Below are 20,769 nucleotides of genomic sequence, written 5' to 3' on the forward strand. Positions count from 1 at the left end.
ACATCACTTAGAAACATCTACAAACAGTACTTACGGCCGGTAATACGCCTGCCCACATCACTTAGAAACATCTACAAACAGTACTTACGGCCGGTAACACGCCTGCCCACATCACTTAGAAACATCTACAAACAGTGCTTACGGCCGGTAACACGCCTGCCCTGACTGGATTAACGTTCTATACAAAATGTTATTCTCTTTATAGCATATAGCTACACGCACAATAAATTCAGTTTTCCTACACAATTATACTAATATACAGCGACCCCACAAGAGACTTCTGAATAAATCGATCGCCTACTTCCAGAAAAACCGAAACAAAAACGAATTGGTACATTCATTAGATTATTGTACCACCATACTTGATGGAAATAAACCTGTGTTCTATTTCCTATAGATATGTACCACAAGTATATTAACCAACCACATGCTGCTAAACAGTGTCTTCATTGTGTATTATTAAGATATTCATGTTAAACACGTACTAAATATATTACCGAATGTTTGTTTATTTGTTTGTCTTTATAGTTAAGCGCAAACCTATACAATGAACTATCTGTGCTCTGCTCACCACGGTATCGAAACCCGGTTTCTAGCAGTTTGAGTCTGTAGACAAACTGCTGTGCCGCTAGGGGGCATTGCCGAATGAACGAACATTGCAATATATAGGACTGTTTGTGTAATAAGACTGTTTACGTTCTAAAGGAAACAGAGTGCGTGCCAATAGAAATACTCAAGGCTAAATATAAATTTAGTCCCTAAAAAGAAAATAAAGAAAATAAATTTATATAATTATTGAGGTTTTGTAAGTTTTAGGATTTATTTCACAATATTAATTAGAGGTATTGTTCTACAATTTATGTTTTAATTTTTCCCAAAGTTCTTAATGAATTTGTAATCTATGGTTTTTAATTAGATTTATTTTATACTTCGTTAGATATTGAATCAAGGTTTTAACGTTGTAATGCTTTCATATTTGGCGTTAAAGTTCTGTATGTGGAAAATTCTTTCCGTATAATATTGAGCTGGCATGTCCAAGCGTGTTAAGGCGTGCGACTCGTAATCTTAGGGTCACGGGTTCGCATTCCCATCGCGCCAAACATGCTCGCCCTTTCCGCGTTATAATGTGACGTTCAATCCCACTATTCGTTGGTAAAAGAGTAGCCCAAGAGTTGGCGGTGGGTGGTTATGACTAGCTGCCTTCCCTCTAGTCTTACACTGCAAAATTAGCGACGGCTAGCGCAGATAGCCTTCGAGTAGCTTTGCGCAAAATTCAAAAACAAACAATTGTTTAATTTTTCTCTAAACGTAAATTATTGTGTATTATATATATATATATATAGCCCTCGAGTTGCTTTGTGCGAAATTCAAAAAACAAACCATGTAGTATTTGTAAACTCTACCCTAATATCTCATTGTCTGTTTTCAAAGACATTCATACTTTTTAAACATTATAATTATCGTTTCAGATTATAAAGTAATATTTACCTTGAAAGTTATATGAAAATTACGCATCAGTGAACTTTTAACATTTATCGTATATGGAATATTTTCCGTTATTACGTTAAAAATACATGGGATAGATTTTGTTTTCAATTTCGCACAAAGCTACGCGAGGGCTATCTGTGCTATTGGAATAGATAATAATAGAGTAGAGTTGGTTTTCTCATTTCTTCACTTACAAACAACTCAAGCCCAGTCAAAGTCCAAAAATAGTATACTTTCACCTAATAAATCAATATTTGTGTCATTAACGTAACTTACTTTATCAGTCTTGATTTATATAATACACTTTAATTCTTGTAAAACTGATGAGGTATAAATACATTTAGGACCTAATATAATTGTTTGTTTCTGAACTTCGCGCAAATCTACACGAGAGCTATCTGCGCAGGCCGTTCCTAATTTAAGAGTCAAGACTAGAAGAAAAGTAGCTAGTCATCACCACCCACCGCCAACTCTTGGGTTACCCCTTTTACCAACGAATATTGGGATTGACCGTCACATTATAACGCCCCCACGGCTGAAAGGTGGAGCATATTTGGTTTGAGGGGGATTCGAACCCTCGACCTTCAGATTACTTATTTGTGTTCATAACATTCATTATTCTTTTCATCACTCATACAATTTTATCCTGAGTTGTTCCCCGCAGGAGGGATATGCTTACGGACTTAAATTGCTAAAATCCTGGGTTCGATTTCCCGCGGTGAACAGAATGCAGGTATTCTCTCTAATATTTACAAAATAGTTCCTATCTTACGTTTCTCCTATAACCCGTACTTTTGACATTTCTGACTCACGTGTAAATAATTATGTTTCCTTTACCTGTACATGTTTAAAGTGTGTTTCTTTCAATATTTATTTGCTCGGCTTTAGACGTACTTTACTGTAAGCGTAAGGTGTTCGTTTAAATTTTCCTTTGAATTCTAATCAACAGTGCTTTTTTATGAAAAGCGGGAACAAAACGGAAAGTACAGGTGCGAGCGTGTTTTTCTTAGCTTCCTCGTCACACCAAACATGCTCGTCCTTTTAGCCGTGGGGGCGTTATATTGTGACGGTCAATCCCAATATTGGTTGGTGAAAGAACTGCTCAAGAGTTGGCGGTGGATGGTGATGACTAGCTGTCTTCCATCTAGTTTTAGGCCCGGCATGGCCAGGTGGTTAAGGCACTCGACTCGTAATCTGAGGGTCGCGGGTTCGAGTCCCTGTCACACCAAACATGTTCACCCTTTCAGCCGTGGGGGCGTTATAATGTTACGGTCAATCCCACTATGCGTTGGTAAAAGAGTAACCCAAGAGTTGGCGGTGGGTGATGATGACTAGTTGCCTTATCTCTAGCCTTACACTGCTAAATTAGAGACGGCTAGCGTAGATAGCCCTCTAGTAGCTTTGTGCGAAATTCAAACCAAACCAAACCATTTTCTTAGCTTCAGACAATCGTTAATAATACTAAAGATTCTGAATACGCTTCATGCAATAATAACACATGAAAATAAACCCTATAAGATCTTACTTAATGGTAAATGTGTTTCCCTAAACAACAGCTGTGTTCAACAGACTAAAATCGAACTTGCGGTTTGAGTGCGTACATGAATATTCTAATCTGTCGTAAAACTGTATTTTGGTAAATATTCACAGGAAGTAATTCAGCAATTTCTTTTAAAATGGAACACTAAAATGTAATGATTTTCGTCTTTTTGTTTCCATGTGGTTGCGCTGGCCGTCCATAATTTTGCAGTGGCATACTAGTAAAAAGGTAGAATATATTCATATTAAAATATACAGGAAATTCATAAAAAAAAAGGCATACTAGCAAAGTTAACAACAATCCAGTTTTTAAACACATTTCATCGATAAAAACTAATGACAAGTACATTTTATAAAATGTTAACATACTGACGCTACGTTAACAACTTTCGAAGTGAAACATTAGAAAGCAGTGAGAAAAAGAATTATAGAATAACACAGACTGAGAAGTGAAACGTTGATCAAGTTTTAGAATAAATAAAGGCCTTCAGACTGAAAAGTGAAACGTTGATCAAGTTTTAGAATAAATAAAGGCCTTCAGACTGAAAAGTGAAACGTTGATCAAGTTTTAGAATAAATAAAGGCATTCAGACTGAGAAGTGAAACGTTGATCGAGTTTTAGAATAAATAAAGGCCTTCAGACTGAGAAGTGAAACGTTGATCGAGTTTTAGAATAAATAAAGGCCTTCAGACTGAGAAATGAAACGTTGATCGAGTTTTAGAATAAATAAAAGCCTTCAGACTGAGAAGTGAAACGTTGATCCAGTTTGAGAATAAATAAAGGCCTTCAGACTGAGAAGTGAAACGTTGATCCAGTTTGAGAATAAATAAAGGCCTTCAGACTGAGAAGTAAAACGTTGATCAAGTTTTAGAATAAATAAAGGCCTTCTTTTCAATAAGGCCCGGTATGGCCAGGTTGGTTAAGGCGTTCGACTCGTAATCTGAGGGTCGCGGGTTCGAATACCCATCGCACCAAATATGCTCGCCGTTTCAACCATGGAAGCGTTATAATGTGATAGTCAATCCCACTATTCGTTGTTAAAAGAGTAGCCTAAGATTTGACGGTGGGTGGTCATGACTAACTGCCTTCTCTGTAGTCTTACACTGCTAAAATAGGGACGGCTAGCGCAGATAGCTCTGGAGTAGCTTTGCGCGAAATTAAAAAACAACAACATTATTTTCAATATTTCGATAAGGGGGCTCTGAAAGTCTTACTGGATCGTTACCAAGGAAACCTGTTTTTTCTCACAGCTTGTTTTTCAAACAAAAATTACGTTTTGAAAAATAGACTGTTGTCATAACAACGCTTTCGCTCGTCTGATGACTTAAAATGTTTTTCTCCAAGGAGATTGTTTGATTAGGCTTAAGAAATATCTTTCCTTTAACCTTTTTAAAACATCCAGTCAGTGAATACAGAACTTTATATTGATAAAAATAGTTTAAATATTTTCCTAAAAATTGTCAATAAGAAATTCCGTTTATCAGTAACTCTGGAAAGATACAAACTAGTCCACGGAATTAGGCTTAATGTGCCATAATATCTTTCTTATTGCTTCATTCCTTATCTCGGTTGACAAAGTTAATAGTAGTTTAAAGAAGTTTCTTAGGACTTCTTCCTTATACACGCAACTAAATAGGAAGTAAATCTTCAGATAAGACAAAATTTATCTGTTTTTAACTGAAGGTTGAATTTAAGCTTTTGTGCACTCGTTCGGAGCGCGGATAAAACAGTGACGAAAACAAAAAACATAAATTACAAAACAATTATTATTGTTCACCCTCCGCCTCATTCCAGTGACACAGTGGTATGTCTGCGGACTTACAACGCTAAAAACTAGGTTTTGATGTTTGTTTGTTTGTTTTTAAATTTCGCACAAAGCTACTCGAGGGCTATCTGTGCTAGCCGTCCCTAATTTAGCAGTGTAAGACTAGAGGGAAGGCAGCTAGTAATCACCACCCACCGCCAACTCTTGGGCTACTCTTTTACCAGCGACTAGTGGGATTGACCGTCACATTATAACGCTCCCACGGCTGAAAGGGTGAGCATGTTTGGCGCGACGGGGATACGAACCCGCGACTCTCGGATTACGAGTCGCACGCCTTAACGCGCTTGGCCATGCCGGGCCCTAGGTTTTGATACCAGTGGTAGACAGATAGACCATTGTATAGCTTTGGGCTTAATTTAAAACAATAACAACAGAAAACAGCTCTAGTTTCTATGATTTTATAAACGTGAGTATTTACTAAAGGAACAAACGAAATAATTACAGATTTTTTTTCGATATTTCACACCAGTCGAAAGGAGAATATAAAACAAGTTAAACTATCAACAACAGTAAATTGTGTATTTCTATTTCAAACGCACGCGACAGGTATACACTAAGAACCTTAGCAATGTCCCTTACAAAATCAGTTTTCTTTCTTCCTTAGTTTTGAATTTCGCGCATAGCTTCTCGAGGTCTATCTGCGCTAGCCATCTCTAATTTAGCAGTGTGAAACTAGACTCTCATTCTTGGGTTACTGTTTTACCAACGAATAGCGGGAGTGGTTGTAACATTATAACGCTCCCATGCCTGATAGGGCGAACATGTTTGGTGTGATGGGGATTCGAACCCGCGACTCTCAGATCGCTATTTGAGCACCCTAACCACGTGGCCATGCTGGGCTACAGCTTTCTTTATTCTTTACTCTACTTAAAGTAGAGTAAAGTAGAGCAAGGCTTAGTGTAGAGATTATATAGCATATCTTGATCCGTATCTAAAGGTCCATGGTTCGATACGTGATGCTTCTCTTGAAAATGCTTCGCACTTTCGAAAAAAATAAGTATGTTATAAAACTGACAGTAATAAGTATGTCACAGTAAAAAAAAATGTACACATAATCTGGTTCAAAGAATCGGACGATTCTCTAATGGTTCTCTTACTCTCGGGCCCGGCATGGCCAAGCGTGTTAAGGCGTGCGACTCGTAATCCGAGGGTCGCGGGTTCGCATCCCCGTCGCGCCAAACATGCTCGCCCTTTCAGCCGTGGGGGCGTTATAATGTGACGGTCAATCCCACTATTCGTTGGTAAAAGAGTAGCCCAAGAGTTGGCGGTGGGTGGTGATGACTAGCTGTCTTCCCTCTAGTCTTACACTGCTAAATTATGGACGGCTAGCGCAGATAGCCCTCGAGTAGCTTTGTGCGAAAATTTTAAAAAAACAAACAAAACAATCTCTTACTCTCTTACCAGTAACTCAAATATAGGGGCGGGAATACTCGAATTGTAACGGTTATGATCTGGCCATTCAGCCAGTGTTGACTTAATGAGCCATTCAATGCTCTTGTTCTAATTTCCTTTTGTAACAATAACCTTCGTTATTAAATATTCTGCTTCGTAATAACGAAGTATCTTTCAGTATTAACATTCGTGGTTTTCCATTGAAAGTTTAGATTTCGTATAAATTTTACGCAGATATCTTGTTCCACTCTTTCCTACGAGTATGGTGGAAAGAAGATTTTAATATTCCATTGCACGCAAAGCACTATATTCATCACTCAGTTCCATCTACTAATAGTTGCTATGTGTGTAAAATGTATACTGGTAGATAAGTTATCAATTTGATTATTCGTATTCTGTAAGTTTCCTTTCATGTTGATCCCCAGAAACGTACCATGAAAACCGTCTTATAAATTAATAAAACATATCTATGATACATTAGCATCCTTTAGGTTCAGACTTCCGAGTCTGACGTAGTTAAAACCAGCCATCTAATGCTCAATTTCACATTCTGACACCTTTTCGATTCAGACGTCTGAAATAACGTAGTTAAAATCAATCATCTAATGTTCCAGTTCACATAACTAACAATTTTTAGAGCCAGACGTCTGTGTTTAATGCACTTAAAACCAACCATCTGATGGCCCAGTTAACAAAGATCTCTCCTTTATCAAAATGAACGCGTTTTGCTTACAATGAAACTGCTCAACGTTATATGTTTTTATATGAAACTGCTAAACGTTATATGTTTTTATATGAAACTGCTCAACGTTACATGTTTTTACATGAAACTGCTCCACGTTATATGTTTTTATATGAAACTGCTAAACGTTATATGTTTTATATGAAACTGCCCAACGTTATATGATTTTATATGAAACTGCCCAACGTTATATGTTTTTATATGAAACTGCCCAACGTTATATGTTTTTATATGAAACTGCTCAACGTTATATGTTTTTATATGAAACCGCTACACGTTATATGTTTTTATATGAAACTGCCCAACGTTATATGTTTTTATATGAAACTGCTAAACGTTATATGTTTTTATATGAAACTGCTCCACGTTATATGTTTTTATATGAAACTGCTAAACGTTATATGTTTTTATATGAAACTGCTAAACGTTATATGTTTTTATATGAAACTGCTCAACGTTATATGTTTTTATATGAAACTGCTCAACGTTATATGTTTTTATATGAAACTGCTAAACGTTATATGTTTTTATATGAAACTGCTAAACGTTATATGTTTTTATATGAAACTGCTAAACGTTACATATTTTTATATGAAACTGCTAAACGTTATATGTTTTTATATGAAACTGCTAAACGTTATATGTTTTTATATGAAACTGCTCAACGTTATATGTTTTTATATGAAACCGCTACACGTTACATGTTTTTATATGAAACTGCTAACGTTATATGTTTTTATATGAAACTGCTAAACGTTACATGTTTTTATATGAAACTGCTCCACGTTATATGTTTTTTGTATGAAACTGCTAAACGTTATATGTTTTTATATGAAACTGCTAAACGTTATATGTTTTTATATGAAACTGCTCAACGTTATATGTTTTTATATGAAACTGCTAAACGTTATGTGTTTTTTATACGAAACTGCTAAACGTTATGTGTTTTTATACGAAACTGCCCAACGTTATGTTTTCATACCAATTTGTTAGTAATAATTTCATCCAGAATAATTGAATTTTCTAACCTTTCATCTCGTTTCTCTGTTTCATGTTGAGTAAATTACGGACATATAATGTACACATACTGCCACCTATAACAAATAATATTAATAAGTGTACAAAAAATATGTATTAACAATGTGTATATTATAATACACATATAAAAACAAAACAAAATAACACATATACTTTAGGTTCTAATGACATTCCAATGTTTTTACAGAAATATTATAGTAACACACACGTATTTTAGGTTCTAATAGCGTTCCAATGTTTACACAGAAATATTACAGTAACACACACGTATTTTAGGTTCTAATAGCGTTCCAATGTTTACACAGAAATATTATAGTAACACACACGTATTTTAGATTTTAATAGCGTTCCAATGTTAACACAGAAATACTAAAGTGGCACACACGTACTCTAGGTTCTAAAAACATTCCAGTGTTTACACAGAAATATTAAAGTGACATACGTATTCTAGGTTCTAATAACATACCACTATTGTTTTATAATTGTAAAACCCTTAACGAAATGTCTTGCAGTTCTTGTCTAAAACTTTGTTAGTGTGAACTGCAGTATCTTTAAATGGCTAAGACAAGGTTAAGTCCGGTTTGTAAAGTTACTGTTTTAATTAAATACTAACAACATATAGAATTTTCTCAATTTCATGATTTTGAACACGTTGTTTTGGTATTATGAAAATACAGCTGTGTAGAAAAAAGAAACTATTTTTAAATAAACAGAGAACATTGTTTTTAGAAATAAAATTTGAAAACAAAGTGTTTGGAATGTTCTAAATAGTGTTACAATAAAATTTACATGTTTATAAATCCTTCATTATCAGAATAATAAAAAACATGTTCTTGTTACAACAAAACTGGTTTTGTTTAAATTTCCTAAAATTACTTATTTACGAAGCTATATTTTTCGACACTTCAAAAACAGATAGATCATATTGAGAACAGTATAAATAACGTTTTCATAAAACACTCGTCATATGATTTGTTTTGGTAGAATCGATCTTAACGAAGTTATCTTTGACCAAGATAATATAAGTGATAAAAGACTTAGAAATGTCTTCCAGGCTCGTTTTCCTATCTCTAAAAAATACCTTTTCTTGCTTTTTCTGTAGCTACGTAAGAGCTAACCGCTTCTGTTTTCTAAAAAAAAAAAAATCTTAATGAAACAAAACCATAAGAGAATCCTCAGTAGCCGCGGCTGTAATTAGATCTCAAATCAGTCAACAGATGAAGCCATGATGTACTTGAAAAAATAAAATCTGAGAGCCGTTCTATAAGTTATGGCTATATAAAAAAAAACAAGATAAAGATGAAAAAACTCGCTTTGATTAAGTTTAGCTTGTAAGCACTATCTCATTAAGAACAGTTGTATTGTTAATCAAAACAAGCTAACAGAGGTTTGAACAAAAATAAGACACTCGGTAATGCCACGCACCTCTCAAGAAAGACGTGACAGCTTTACTAGAGTAAATTATCAATATTTGTTCGACCACCAGTAGTCAGTAGTTGTTTTTTTAATGAGTCCAGGTTACATTGTCGCTTTGCCGTTCTGAATTCAAAAGTTGTAACGCAACGAGTTTGATACAATATGTCATTGTCAACACGCGACGAATGACTTCAATTTCGATTTCAACTTCCGTTTTTTAATTTGCAAAATATTTCAAATATGTTATTTCCTTTAAAAAACAACTATTGACTGATTTGTTATGCCACCTACTATCCATCAACTTTGCACCACATAATTAATTACTACTAAAATATTAATTGAACTATCTCTAATCAAACCCTAAGCATCGTGATCTCTGATAATTAAAATTGTACAGTCCACTGATACTAAAAGTGGATCGCACAGTGACTGAACCAATAGGTGTCAACTAACTCTCCAAGTAGTGTGAGGGTATATACTGCTGTTACACTTGTAGGGTTGGGCAGCTGCTAAATCGTGCCGATAACCACTGACTACATATAATGTACCTGCTCTGTTCCTTTGTAAACGGACTAATCCAATGTTTCCAATTCCTTATCGAATTGTTCAGTTTCGATTGTGTAGCAGTAATCACTGCTTGTTTGTTTGTGTGTGTGTTTTCTTACAGCAAAACCACACCGAACTATCTGCTGAGTCCACCGAGAGGAATCGAGCCTCTGATTTTAGCGTTATAAATCCGTTGACTTACCACGTTTTTTTTTTAATTTAGCGCAAAGCTACACTAGGGCTATCTGCGCTAGCCGTCCCTAATTTAGTAGTGTAAGACTAGAGGGAAGGCAGCTGGTCATCACCACCCACCGCCAACTCTTGGGCTACTCTTTTACCAACGAATAGTGGGACTGACCGTCACATTATAATGTTCTCACGGCTGAAAGGGCAAGCATGTTTGGTGCGACCGGGATTCGAACCTGCGACCCTCGGATTACGAGTCGAACGTCTTAACACGCTTGGTTATGCCGGGCCCGGTAATATATATACCCTTCTTTTATCATTCATATTTTACTATTATAATAAATTATGTTACATACTCATATATGTTGTTTGAAGAGATGAGTTATAATCTGAGGCTTCGAATGAAATATACTTCAGTGAGACTACTCCCATAGTTACAGTGCTGAAATCCGGGGCTCGATTCTGCCGCGGAAAATTATAAGCAGCCTCACTTATAATTTAACTTTCATGTTTCATTAGCGCACGAGTGGAATTATTTTGCCATTGGCTAACACTTCGGAGAAATTATATAGAATCTTGCATAGGAAAACAAAACTTCATTTACATATGAACTCGCTATCGTGTTTATTAATATCATTGGAATAAGCCATGTCGGCAAGTTATCTTTGTACAGTAGCACGTGCTACGTTATATATTTGATCCAAACTACCCTTATTGATCTTAGAGGGTTTTCCAGTAGGATAACAACACAAGAGTTGATCTTATGTTTTCCAGTAGGATAACAACACAAGGGTTTATCTTCAGTGTTCCAGTAAAACAACAACACAAGGGTTGATCTTACGTTTTCCAGTAGAATAACAACACAAGGGTTTATCTTCAGTGTTCCAGTAAAACAACAACACAAGGGTTGATCTTATGTTTTCCAGTAGAATAACAACACAAGGGTTTATCTTCATTGTTCCAGTAAAACAACAACACAAGGGTTGATCTTATGTTTTCCAGTAGAATAACAACACAAGGGTTTATCTTCATTGTTCCAGTAAAACAACAACATAAAGGTTGATCTTACGTTTTCCAGTAGAATAACAACACAAGGGTTTATCTTCAGTGCTCCAGTAAAACAACAACTCAAGGGTTGATCTTAAGTTTTCCAGTGGAATAACAACACAAGGGTTTATCTTCAGTGTTCCAGTAAAACAACAACATAATGGTTGATCTTACGTTTTCCAGTAGAATAACAACATAAGGGTTTATCTTTAGTGTTCCAGTAAAACAACAACACAAAGGTTGATCTTACGTTTTCCAGTAGAATAACAACACAAGGGTTTATCTTCAGTGTTCCAGTAAAACAACATAAAGGTTGATCTTAAGTTTTCCAGTAGAATAAAACACAAAGGTTTATCTTCAGTGTTCCAGTAAAACAACATAAAGGTTGATCTTAAGTTTTCCAGTAGAATAAAACACAAAGGTTGATCTTACGTTTTCAAGTAGGATAACAACACAAGGGTTGATATTAATTTTTCCAGGAGGATAACAACACAAGGATTGATCTTATGTTTTCCAGTAGGTTAACAACACAAAGGTTGATCTTATGTTTTCCAGTAGGATAAAAACACAAGAGTTGATCTTACGTTTTGCAGTACGTTATTCCAACTGTGCATTTTGTGTTGTATGTCTTTTCCGACGAGAACTGCAGCTTAATGCTAGAGCTAATTGGGATGACTGTGTTTACATTTATATCAGCCATTTGCTATGAACTACACATTAGTTGGCACTGAGAAACACACTGGAAGATTTGTACGGTGCCTCCACTCCACATCAAGATAATTGAAACACGTATATTATAGCACTATAATCCTAACTGATTAGAGTACGATTATTTCACTGATGTTGTGTAAACTACCTAACTGTTTAGAGCACGATTATTTCACTAACGTTGTGTAAACTACCTAACTGATTAGAGCACGATTATTTCACTGATGTTGTGTAAACTACCTAACTGTTTAGAGCACGATTATTTCACTAATGTTGTGTAAACTGCCTAACTGGTTAGAGCACGATTATTTCACTACGTTGTGTAAACTACCTAACTGATTAGAGCACGATTATTTCACTAACGTTGTGTAAACTACCTAACTGATTAGAGTACGATTATTTCACTAATGTTGTGTAAACTACCTAGAAGTGGATATTGAACTGCGATTTCACTAATGTTGTGTAAACTGCCTAACTGATTAGAGCACGATTAGGTAATGTTATTTCACTAACGTGCACGATTATTTCACTAATGTTGTGTAAACAGTTTTGAAACGATCTAACATAATTCAGTTACGAGTAAGCAATGGCCCGGCATAACCAGGTGGTTGGTGCGCTCGACTGGTAATCCGAGGACCGTGGGTTCGAATCCCCGTCTTTCCAAACATGTTCGCCCTTTCAGTTGGGGGGCTTTATAATGTAACGGTCAATCCCACTATTTGTTGGTAAAAGAGCAGCCCAAGAATTGATGGTGGATGGTGTTGACCAGCTGCCTTACATCTAGTCTTACACTGTTAAATTAGGGACAACTAGTGCACATAGCCCTCGTGTAGCTTTGGGCGAAATTCAAAACAAACAAACAAACAAACGAGCAAGCAACTGGTTAAGAGAAAATTTACAAAGTTGTCAACCATCCTTGCCTATAGAAGCAGCCTCGTTTTACTTGTATTCAAATTTTCACAACACGTGCTCCTGGCGTGAGCCGTTTGACAATTAACCATCTGATACGACGACGTTCTTCGACATCTATAAAACAGCAGATGTTGCGTGTCGTGGAAGTAAAGAGAATAAAAGTGAATAAGCTGAAGGAATTGTGTTCCGTTTGTGTGACATGACAGCACATTTTGTTTCTTCCTTTAGAAGAAATTAAAACAGCACAATGGGAGAACAATTTGGCACGTGTACTTAAACTTGAATGACAACCGTCAACGTCCAACCAAAAGACAGAATTTTTCCATCCAGTTAATGGTGGAATAAACCACCGTTCTTAGGCCTCACCAATATCATCGCATCTTTAAATTAATTTTTAATTGTCCCCTGCTGGTACAGCGGTAAATCAGCTGATTTACAACGCTAACATTAGAGGTTCGATTCCCCTCAGTGGACACAGCAGATAGCCCGATGTGGCTTTGTTATAACAAAACACACACACACTAATTTTAATTGTTTTGGTGGCGTGTCTAATTCTTGAATTACCGTAGTGATATTTCATTGGTGGTTGCTCCTCCAATCACTGTTATTGTGTGTGAGTGTGCGCGAACGTGTTGTAGGTGAAAAAGAAATTCGAAAAAAATATTTTTACGACCTAGTGGTAACCACGAAACCCTTTCACGCTTCTGCACTTACATTTTGATATAAAACAATAATCAAAGGAGATCATTCAATATTTCTTGATTCGATTATGTCCTCAAAGCTACAGAACGTAGCGTACAAGAATTATTGATACATAGTTGTCGTACGATTTTAAAAAATATATATCAAATGTTACATCTTACAGAGCGTAGCGTACAAGATGTATTTTCGATACGGCTGGTACGGATATTAAAAATGTAATTACAATATAGTATAGAACAATGCTTCGACCTCCTTAGGTCATCTTCAGGTTAACCTGAAAGTCAAAACGTAGTTCTGTACTTTACTTTCATTACAGTTTTAATACCCATACCAGCCGTCTTGAAAATACATTTTTACTTCAAGTGGGTTCCTCGTCATTACGAATTAGCGTACAAGAATTACTAATACACAGTTTTGGTACTAACTACATAAAATGTGTTCAAATCGAGATTTAAATTTTACAAAACAAGAACATTACCGCTACTTAATAAAATTGGAAAACAAATTAATACGGATCAGTCTGCAATATATCGTATCCTACCACAACCGTGGTGGGAAAACTGTGGCGTCTTTTCACAGTGGTTAAAGCCTGTCTCGTGTCTCGAGCAATAGTATGCAACGCAATCTAGAAGAAACTTTGTCTGGAAAAAAAAAATAAAAAAATACACAAGTCACGTGCATACAAGTTTCTTCTATCACACATCCAGGAAAAGTAGACCAACATTTAAAAAATCTGTGCGAATTGATACATAGCAAGGAAGAAATGACAGCACCTAGTGACACTCGACCAAGTATAAGTGTATCTTCATAACTCTCTCGGCATGACCAGATGGTTAAAGTACTCGATTCGTAATCCGAGGGTCGGGTTTCGAATCTCCTTTACACCAAACATACTCGCCCTTTCAGCCGTGGGGGCGTTATAATATGACGCTCAATCCCACTATTCGTTAGTAAAAGAGTAACCCAAGACCTGGCAGTTGGCGGTGATGAGTAACTGCATTCCCCTTAGTCTTACACTGCTAAACTAGGGATGGCTAACGCAGATAGCCCTCGTGTAGCTTTACGCAAAGTTCAAACCAAACCTTCATAACTGTGTCAAGTTTCGTATCATTTTCTACCGATCGATTTCTGAAGAAACATTACAAAAATAGTTTTCCGAGCGCTATGGACATTTAGCGAAGAATGTCTGTGAACACTGGGCCATGGAGGAACTGGGAGTCAGTGGAATGGATACAAAGGTCACAGTGAAGGAACTCTGCTTAACCAGAAACGAAGCCATCAGGATGTGAATTCGCGAAGAAAAGGCTTCCAGTAATACCATTGTTACGTATTACACTATCAAATAGCCTACATAAGGTATTTCTCGATAACAAACAAATTTCTGTTAGATAACCGCATCCTATACAAATATACATATATATATATATATATTTCACTACAGGAAGTTATTTATGCTACCCATTAAAAATATTTTCACCAGTTCGTTCCTTGCTGGGTATTATTTAGTTAGCTTACAATCCAGTACGTGCAAAAAGTTTAACAAACAAACAAGTAACGACAGTTAAAATCACTGGACGACTGAACCAAAGGAAAAGACGTTTAAGTTCGATCCACGTTCTGAGGTCAGCAGATATTTTCGTTTGTGGCGTCTAGACGTCCCTGCCTCATTTCGAAATGCAGTAAATGCTAGACGTCAGCTAATTTGTTACTCTGATAAAAACAGCTCCCCCTGGTGAAGGAATTACAGATCACGTTTCTAGTTTCATTTTGCTAAAACACTTTCTGATTTCTGTAACAGAATTGTTTAAATGTATGTGTTGTAGACACGTTGTGTATTTTGTTTTCTGTTCCTCTCTTCGTTATAAATACCGTATCAGAAATATATATATATATGATAGAGGATATGTTAGTTGACTGGGATTCGGGGCTAATTGGCAATCCCACTTTAATTAATAAAAGTAAGCCAATTAAATTCTAATTTTGTCTTTCTTCATTTTTCAGTACATCAAAAATATAACGGCTCGCGATTATAGAGTTCTAGGATGAATGATTGAATAATTTCAAATATTTTTAGTTTTCTCTTGGGAGAACCATAAGTGGATTCCATTTTCTAAACCTTTGGTACTAATTGGTTCTTCTGACTGCAACAACCAAAATCCTATCAAATAATTTTAATAACAAGACTTTTCCTACTTTCATTAAGATTCAACAAAATATTCCATTACTTTTTTTTTCTAAGTTTTGATATAGTTCTAATTAATACAATAATCTATGCGACAATAACAACACATTTCCATAAGTATATTAAAAGCCCAGCTGATCTAAGATACAAATTCTGTTAACAAATTCAATCACAATTTCATTAGATAGAAAGAGTTGAAAATAAATAGTTATTTACGAATTTAGGCTTACGGTCTCTGAACAAAACGACTTTTTAAATATTCAAAACATTCAACTTGATTTAGTGTTTAGTAAAGCCTGGTACAATGAAAGGGTTATTTGTAAAATATAATATCATACATTCCAGTTGAAAAATGTATGAAAATATCTAATTCGTAAACAGGTTATGTAGGCTTAAGTTACAGAAATATTAAGATAAAGCGCTTTTCTTTAGAACGCTTGATGAAAATTTAACAGTTGTTACTTAAATAGGTTAACAATGTGAAACCCGAGTTTCGAAACTAATAATGCTTTTTCATATCAAATTATTTTTCATTTACCTTTTTACATATGTGAACATTTAAAAGTTTGAATTCTTTTTCAAAGAAATTAGGCCCAGCATGGCCAGGTGGTTAAGGCGGTCGACTCGTAATCCGAAAATCGCGGGGTTTGAATCCCCGTCACGCCAAACATGTTCGCTTTTTCAACCGTGGGGACGTTATAATGTGGTGGTCAATCTCACTATTCGTTGGTAAAAGAGTAGCCCCAGAGTTGGCGCTGGGTGGTGATGACTAGCTACATTCCCTCTAGCGTTACACTGATAAATCAGGAACGGCTAGCGCAGATAACCCTCGTGTAGCTTTGCGCTAAATTGAAAAACAAACAAAATATCAAAGAATGTAATTAAACTAAACATAAATTTAGAAATTGCTTTACTGCATTTTTGAAAGTTTTTAGAATATTGATAAAGATTCAAGTGCTTCTTGGACACTTATATTTTGAATATCATACAAAGAACATCTTTCGAACCTGATAGTTTCCTTCTGTTATCTGCTGAAAGCGATCATTCACACGTTGTTGTGAAGTTTTAGTTTCGCAACTATACTTTTAAGTTGTTTTACATGGAAAGTGACGCTTATGGCTACTGAGGGTTTGGTTTTAGTTAAGCCCAGAGCTACAACAGGTGCTATCTGTACACTGCCCGCCACAGAAATTTTATCACTGTCATTGATCTGATAAACATTCCTTCCTTACTGTCGGGCTGAGTGGCTGTTAGACTCGTTTGTTGTTTGTTTTTGAATTTCGTGCAAAGCTACTCGAGGGCTATCTGCGCTAGCCGTCTCTAATTTAGCAGTGTAAGACTAGAGAAAAGGCAGCTAGTCATCACCACCTACCGCCAACTCTTGGGCTGCTCTTTTACCAACGAATAGTGGGATTTACTATAACATTATAACGCCCCCACAATTGAAAGGGCGAGCATGTTTGGTGTGACGGAGATTCGAACCCACGACCCTCATACTACGATTCGAGCGCCCTAGCCACCTAGTCATTGTAAAATTTTATTCTACACGAAATAAATTTTATGAACTGAATTATTTCTTAACTGAGAAAAAAATGTGAACAGCTTTAAAATTAATAAGCTTGCATCAAACGAATTATCTCACTAACATTTATGTGTGTGTGTGTGTGTATATAATTGAATTTCTCGATACTGGACCAATGAATCCGGTGAGTGGATGTTGGACACGTGATACCACATAAACTTCCAAATCTCAGAACTGGTTTGATGTAATTACTAGGCTTACAGGAAATGGAAAGAGTTATTCCATATTAACTATAACTAAAGATTTCTTCGCAGTATTTTAATTTGCTGCTAATTCAAAAGCTTTATAAAACCTCTTACAGTGTACTTGTTTAATACATTTTTGATCATTTCAGTGAAAAGATAAGAAAATGAGACAATCCACACGACACCATATGTTGTAATTCGTTGTCCTAGTCTGATATCAAACAGTTCGCTGTAATTTGTAACAACTAAAAATTTTCCTTTCAATTCATTCGAAAACTTTAAAGCTGTTCCACAGCCGTGTACACCCCCTTTCTCGGTAACAACAGAAAACAAAATAAGTATTATTCAGTTTGTGTTCTCTCATTATGTTCAATTTATATTCTGAACACGTGCACCAATCTTACAGTATTTAAGCAGGTTTATTCTAAATACTTTGTTCTTTAGTCATATATATAAGCTTGTGCTAAAACGTACGACTGTGTTATTATATTTTATGAATTCGTAACTTACGTAATCGTAACTTACGTAAACCTCGTAAGTAAATTTATTTTAAAACATGTATAACTGGAATAGAATTTTTTTTTTTCTGTAAGCCATTCGAATTGAACGACATCTAAAGATTTTTTTATGTACTAACGAAATTAAGTTGGCTATTTGCGCCATGAATATAAAATACTGCCGAAATGTTACTCAGTAATGAAAGAATTACATGCAACGCGGCGCTACCTTAAGGCAGCCATAACAGGCTTGTTACGGGTTGCATTAATAGCAGGTTTCAGTATACATTCTTAATCAATAATGTTGTAGACTTGCTTTGTAGAGCTGCTGTTCTGATGTAAACGTCGAAAATGTTGTTGTAGACCTGATTTGTTCAGCTGCTGTTCTGATGTAAACGTCGATAATGTTGTGGTAGACCTGATTTGTTCAGCTGCTGTTCTGATGTAAACGTCGATAATGTTGTGGTAGACCTGCTATGTACAGCTGCTGTTCTGATGTAAACGTCGAAAATGTTGTTGTAGACCTGTTTTGTTCAGCTGCTGTTCTGATGTAAACGTCGATAATGTTGTGGTAGACCTGATTTGTTCAGCTGCTGTTCTGATGTAAACGTCGAAAATGTTGTTATAGACCTGATTTGTTCAGCTGCTGTTCTGATGTAAACGTCGATAATGTTGTGATAGACCTGCTATGTACAGCTGCTGTTCTGATGTAAACATCGAAAATGTTGTTGTAGACCTGTTTTGTTCAGCTGCTGTTCTGATGTAAACGTCGAAAATGTTGTTGTAGACCTGATTTGTTCAGCTGCTGTTCTGATGTAAACGTCGATAATGTTGTGGTAGACCTGATTTGTACAGCTGCTGTTCTGATGTAAACATCGATAATGTTGTGGTAGACCTGCTATGTACAGCTGCTGTTCTGATGTAAACATCGATAATGTTGTGGTAGACCTGATTTGTTCAGCTGCTGTTCTGATGTAAACGTCGATAATGTTGTAGACCTGATTTGTTCAGCTGCTGTTCTGATGTAAACGTCGATAATGTTGTGGTAGACCTGATTTGTTCAGCTGCTGTTCTGATGTAAACATCGATAATGTTGTTGTAGACCTGATTTGTTCAGCTGCTGTTCTGTTGTAAACGTCGATAATGTTGTGGTAGACCTGATTTGTTCAGCTGCTGTTCTGATGTAAACGTCGATAATTTTGTGGAAGACCTGCTATGTACAGCTGCTGTTCTGATGTAAACATTGATAATGTTGTGGTAAACCTGATTTGTTCAGCTGCTGTTCTGATGTAAACATCGATAATGTTGTTGTAGACCTGATTTGTTCAGCTGCTGTTCTGTTGTAAACGTCGATAATGTTGTGGTAGACCTGATTTGTTCAGCTGCTGTTCTGATGTAAACGTCGATAATTTTGTGGAAGACCTGATTTGTTCAGCTGCTGTTCTGATGTAAACATCGATAATGTTGTTGTAGACCTGATTTGTTCAGCTGCTGTTCTGTTGTAAACATCGATAATGTTGTTGTAGACCTGATTTGTTCAGCTGCTGTTCTGTTGTAAACGTCGATAATGTTGTGGTAGACCTGATTTGTTCAGCTGCTGTTCTGATGTAAACGTCGATAATTTTGTGGAAGACCTGTTATGTACAGCTGCTGTTCTAGTGTAAACATATCTCTCATTCGGGAATTACTGAATGTAAGTTTCCACTTTATATTTAACAAGATATCAAAAGTTCAAGAAGTGAAGCTAGAGATACAATCTCTTTGATGTAAGGTTTCATTCACAGCAAAACAATATCGTATCGTTTTTATTAGGAGCGCCACGAACCTGCTCGAGAAACCTATTGAAACCTTGTCACGAAAGAAGAGGAAAGAAAAGAAACAGTTGTGGAAAGAACTAATAAATTTCATTATGGAACTGATAAAAGGTAGAGATAAAACACGTGGTTATTTATTAAGGAAAAAGAGAAATCTACAGAAGCATTAAAAGCTGACTGCATCACATACATCACAACTGAAACCGAAACTTTTAACTGTTACAACAAAAAAACTCCATCGTGTATCAATGTTTTAACCTATTCAGTGCCCTAGACGAGATAACTCGACCCTGCCGATCGGTAACACAGTGCCACGGACGAGTTATTTCGTTCTCATTAATACCTAACTTCAACCCTAGATGTCAGCACCATACATGCATTTGACCTACTTACAAATTGTTTCACTTTCGATCTAAAATGGCGTCCCGAAAAAAATTATAAAATGAAGAAGCATTAGAGTTGTATTGTAGTAGCTGAAATACTTTGGCAGTTAACAGGTTAAATACCTGATGAATTTTACAAGAAAGATAAAACGTGTAGGCATTCACGTTCCAGCTTTCTATAACACTTAGAACTCACACAAAATAAATTTTCTTGGCATGAATACATGCTAAGCCTATTAAGTATTAAGCTTGTATGTGGTAGTTTTTCATATAGATTTATATACTTATAAACGATATATTTTGGAAACTTCACAGTTCGCCTTTGTCAGTAAACGTAACATTCATCTAGGAATTAAACAAGGGAAGAAAATAGTTTAACTCTAGTTTGTTTTTTGAACAAAGCAACGTTGGGCTATCTGCTGTGTCCACCTCTGGGAGTTGAACCCAGGATTTTAACGTTATAACTCCGTAGACTTAACGTTCTCTCTCCAGGGGATTTTACCACTAGCTGATGTGACGTATGAACAGTTCTAATCAGGATTTAACACTACTTACTAACACTAACAATACTTACTTGTTAAATA

This window comes from Tachypleus tridentatus, chromosome 3, assembly GCF_004210375.1.
Source record: "Tachypleus tridentatus isolate NWPU-2018 chromosome 3, ASM421037v1, whole genome shotgun sequence".
In the NCBI taxonomy this organism is placed as follows: Eukaryota; Metazoa; Arthropoda; class Merostomata; order Xiphosura; family Limulidae; genus Tachypleus; species Tachypleus tridentatus.